Source organism: Syngnathus scovelli, chromosome 10 (genome assembly GCF_024217435.2).
Source record: "Syngnathus scovelli strain Florida chromosome 10, RoL_Ssco_1.2, whole genome shotgun sequence".
NCBI classification, from domain to species: domain Eukaryota; kingdom Metazoa; phylum Chordata; class Actinopteri; order Syngnathiformes; family Syngnathidae; genus Syngnathus; species Syngnathus scovelli.
In genome coordinates, this window is record NC_090856.1 from 706,602 (window position 1) to 712,075 (window position 5,474).

The window sequence follows — 5,474 nt, forward strand, 5'->3', positions numbered from 1 at the left end:
CAATGATAAGTGCCTTTTTTTTTTGCTGCACAGCCCTTCAGGGCCCAACAAATATGGCAAGTGCTGCTGCAGGCCAGATATAGGTGTACAATTCCTTATTTGGCTTTGCCAAAACATTGTATAATGCCAGTGAGAAATTGTGTTGGGAAGGAATAAATGCATCACCTCCGTTTGGGAGGGATGCTTCATCATAAGCCATCATTTGATATACCTGTTTGTGAGTGTGTGTGTGTGCCTGCACGTGTGCACGTGTGCAGGATGAGAGCGGAGAGGTGAGATGGAATATCTAAAAGGGGTTAAGTGCCAGGGTTAGCCATCCAAGGCGTATTAAATGAAAGCGCTCATTTTGATGGACACCAGCACCGAGATCCCTGATGTCCCAAAATATTAGGTTTCTCTTCTAATAATGTTGGAAATATTGCCTACTGTCACGATTAATCTGCCCCGCTGCCGGGCCTGATTGCAGGTGACGCGGTCACAGCACAGTGCCCGTGTTAGTTTCCACACACCGCCAGCTTCGCTCCTCACCAAACCGCAGCTCGGAGCCGGCTTGATAGCAGCCGTCGCCGCCTCCTCTAATGGGATGTGACAGCGGAGAAGGAAACCTTTATTTTAATTCAAACAACAAAAGCCAAACGGCCAAACTTATCTGCTCCTGCAACATGGTGAACCTTCCATGGTTCCAATCGACCAATGCCATCTTTAAGCATTTGATCGACAGTACGTTGAGGAAATGAGCTCAAGGCTGGCACTGCGGCCAAAGAAGTGGAGGTATTTGCAGATGTGGAGGAAGGCACCGAAAATATTTGTCAAATCAAAGGCTTGAATGATTGCACAGTCGGGTCAGTTTCACATGCCACTTAGGTCCCATTGTGCCGCTAATGAACAAGACGCCCTTTATGTGCTCCCCTTGAAAAACAACGCCGGGCCTCCTCATAATCCAATCTGAGGATCCCGACAGGCCAGCAGGCCCTGCCGCTCGGAATTCTTTGCATTGGCCATGGTCACGACGTGTCATTTGGCCCCAACAATAGCAACATTGATTTTAGTGCCATGAGAATTTTGCTTGAGCTGTAAAAACGCGCTCCGGTGGGGGTGCTCGCACCAATCTTCCCAGGAGCTTGGATGAGCACTTGCAGGGGGGAAGGAAGGAAGGAAAGAAGGAAAGAAGGAAGGTGACTCACTCACTCACTCACAGGCTCCGGGCTTCTAACCCACTCTTAGGACCTCTGGCCTAATTCAATCAACCCGAGCATCATTAGTCCACTATTATCGGACATTATCTCCCAGGCTAAGTTACTTGGTGGCAATGTTGGAAGGGGAAAAAAGCAACGCACACACACACTTCCTGTCCTCCCTTTGCTTCCAACCGCAGACTGGCTTTCTGTCCCACCACAATCGGTCCTTGTTTACGTGCAGCCTTTTCTGAAGGAATGCCGTCCAGCGGTTAGGAGAACTGATGCCGTATTGATGTCTGGTTGCTACGGACCGGGCGCTAAGGCCTCGGCATGAAGCGCTGTCCTTCCTGTTTGGCTGCACGGTAACACTCCGAGTTGATACAAATTACTCCGCTTTTCTATCGGCCCGTTTGGTTGCTGCTTCGTTGACACGGGGTCAAAACGGTTCCTTTCATGCGGTCATCTTTTGAAGTGTCTACAGATGACTGTGACACTTTAGCACCGTGCAGGGGGCGGGAATGTGTGGGTGAACAATAGGACCCCCTTAGAAAAGCCTCCAAATCTGGGTGGGTAACTTCAAAGGAGTCCGGCGTCAAAGCCCGTGTTGTGGCCGAGCAGGACTCTTTCCTTGGATATAAATGTTTTATTAGAGGGAACACCTCCTCGGGCTTAGCCTGTCACTGTCAGAGGTGGGATGAACAAGGAGACGCTGTGTGCCCCTGAGAGCGACATCAAATGTAATGGGGTTTGCATGCAAGCACACAGCCAACAAAAAGTTATCCATCCCACGATAGAACATCGCACAGCTTGACTCATAAACTGTCAATCTGGCCTTGATGTGCATCATTTACAAAAGGGAAAAGAATCTGTTCAGTTATTCTAGATGCAATGTGGTCATAATGTGGCAAAGGTATGCATTCATTCATCAGCATTAAGTCTTGCCTCCGTGGATTAGATGGATGTGGGAGCCGAGCCTGTTGAGGTCCAGATGCTGCGTACAGGCCGGACAAAAAGGAAAATGGCGCTTTCTTCCAGTGTGGGTGACAGAATGGTGGAGCATCATTCGCGCCTCATTTCATTCTTTCTATCGCAAATATTGTACGCTCAAACTCTCTGGATACATCTTTCATCTGCTGCCCCAACCGTCCACGGGAATTTTTACAGAAGCCTTCCCATCTTTTCAGCGCACCTTCTTTGACCTCTATGAAGCATTCCAGCCTTCCCGACAAAAAGAGATTTCATTTGTTGACGATTGCCACCGATCTCGTTTAAACGGCTTTTAATTGATAACGGCAAGGGAGAGTGTTGAACTTTAAATAGACGTTCTAATGATGTCCTTAAGAAGCAGGGGCTTTTTGGGAAATGTTATGGCATTTGGAATGGGATTAATGGCTGAGTGAGGCGCTGGCCACCCCGCAGCTAAATGACATTAAAGAGAGAGATGAGTGAGGCTGCTGAAGGGAGCAAAGCCACTAGTCACGGGGCACCCATTGCCTTGGGCACACACCCTGGGCTAACATGGAGGAGCATTATACGAGCCGTCCTTCCTCCACTCCATCCCACAGAGAAAAGCCGATACGCTTTTACCTCCTCTGATGCGGCAGTCCACAAAGTGAGCAACATATTGCTTACGATTGGCGTCCCCAGGCTCTTTCATGTATTCTTGAGATTGATGATATTGATTTGGGCTCAAAGTATCTCAGGAATCATAACATTCGTCGGGCGAGTTGATCATCTGGCTCCTTCATCAATAGATTCTGAGACATATTTACTTGTCTCACTAGAGCAAGAGAAAATATTTTCTGCCGAAAAATTGAGGATGGTCAGATGGTTGATTTGTCTTGTTTTGGCTGGAATTGATAATGAGCATACTAATATTACTACCCAACTAGTCAGACTTAACTTAATATGGACCTCCACAATAATAGACGTGACTAATTCAGCCCAGCTGGGGTCGTGGTGGTCTTGCTGGGTGTTCCAGACAGAGATCTTTGTCCCCCGTGGTCTTCATCTGCAGGCCCAGGTCGGCTGAAGCTGGAGGCCAAACCGGCAGCTCTGCTGGATCAGGCCAAGCAGGGGATTGAGCGAGCGGCAGCCTCAGGGTTAAAATGATGATTGAATTTAAGTAGATGCCAAAGGTCCCCGTGGAATACAAACAGCATCCCCAACATCAAAATGGCAACATTTTGGACTGTCGCGGTATAGTTGGGAGCTTCTTGCCGCTAATCGCTGCTGGAGTTAGCAGGTTCTCGTATAGGTTTTTTCGGGGTACTCTGGCTTCAAAAAACATGTACGTATGCTTGATTAATTGAAGAGTATCAATTGTCCATATTGTATGACGTGCCGTCTATCCGTGGAAAGAGATGGCCGCCGCGTATTCAGCCTTCGGACCTCGCTTTGATTGGCCCGAGGCTTGCCGATGAGACCTGTGGAGAGTTGAGATGAGGCTGTCACGTTTCCCATAGATCAGTCATTATCACTAATCCAGTCAGCGCTGGGATCAGCACCAGGCCCATCCATCCATCTAGAACCGTCATTAAAGAGCTAAATGAGAGCTGCCTCTGCTAATGAGGTAATGAGAATTTCGGTGTGTGTGCGTGTGTGTTGGGGTGGGGTGGGGGCTGATAGATACAGACAGTGAGAAGAGTCATATATAGAAAAGGGATGGATAAAGCACACCACGCACACACACACACACACACACACACTAGTTAGACAGATGGGCCCGAATCATTTTGGCATCTGGTTGAATAAAGAGCCAATCTCACTCGTACTCCTCACCCAGTGGTGTATCCAGCTCCCCTTCATCTCACATCAACAAAAGTTTCACTTGTTTGCATTCTCTTGCTGATTTGATGTAGCCTCTTGCATGAAGGCAACTGTTCGCTAATCACCAACACGGTAAACATTATTGGCCTCGGTAGTACTCTTGCCCAAAACAAAGCGCTGCTGCGGCTGAAAATGTTTTGCTGTGTGACAACACTCGATTGAAATATTTATCTTGAGCCAAGATGTACAAAAAGAGTCTGGCAGAATGCAAATGGACGCAAACATCAACATTCAGCCGTGTGGTGCATGGAGTGGAAATTGAAATCAACTCTTGTTCCAGACCATCTCATTGAAAAGATTTTGAGTTGACAAAACACTATGAGTTCATCTTATTTACAACGGCAAGAAATAGTATTGCAGTTTTTCCCCCACTACAATTAAAATATAAATATTGAATATTGGTCAAATATATAATTCATAAGGTGCAGGATGTTTTTTGTCCAAATGTATTATGTTTTTAATATTCACTGTCATCAGTTGAGCGCTGCCAGATAAGATCTGAGTGCGCAAACGTCAATAAGAATCTTCCTTCCTTTAGCTGCCATGTTGTACATCTAAAGCAATCTAAAAGCAAGGCTGGGGTCACTGGAGTGTCTCATCACCATGCTAAGCGTATACAAATTGTTTTGCTGTGACTTGCGGTGGGAGGTAGCACGCCATCGGATGAGCGGGCCGTGCGTGTTGATCTCCGGATGACACGGCGCCCTGCCGGCGTTACACGTGGCCCTCCATTAACAAACAAATGAAGGGCTCACCCTAGAGGTCAGAGGAGCTCAGCTGGTCCATTTGCCGCGCACGGGGATCCAAAATGGCCACCCGTCCTGTCGGCCCGTCAGACGACTGCTAACCTTGTCTTTGGTGACGGGCAGGAGGGTGAAAGAAAGGGAGGTGGGTTGGGGACACCAAATGGGGGGGGGGCTCCTCCCTCCCTCCCTCCGTCCCTCCTTCACTCCCCTTGGCTGATTAGTGTGAGTGACAAAGTGGAGCAGAGAGTCAACTCAGGCCTTCATAATAAATCTATCTGGGACTAATAGAATCCCATCAATCCCGACTCCTCAGCCTCCCTTCCGTCTCGCCTGCTCCTCATTCGGTGAGGGGGGTGACCGTGTCAGGATGCGTGTCGGGATTGCGAGGCGGGGGGGAATCCAATCCTCTGGGATTATACAACTGTTGTTATTCAATTACACTGCCTTTTCTTCTCAGTTAAAAGAGCGTGATATCATTATCACTTAATGAATATATATAATTGGATCTTGGCTGCAGCTTCCCCGAGGTCACTATTCATCCGCTTCCTAAAATTCACCACAGTGGTATTGATATTGCTCTCACTAAATCTTTTGCTCCATGTCGCGAAAACTACAGTACTGATTTTTCTTATGGCAATGTAAGGAGTTAAATAAACTTGCAACTTGTTTCTGTGTGTCTATGATGACTGCACTTGAAGATTTTTTTGGTTCCTCTGAAAAT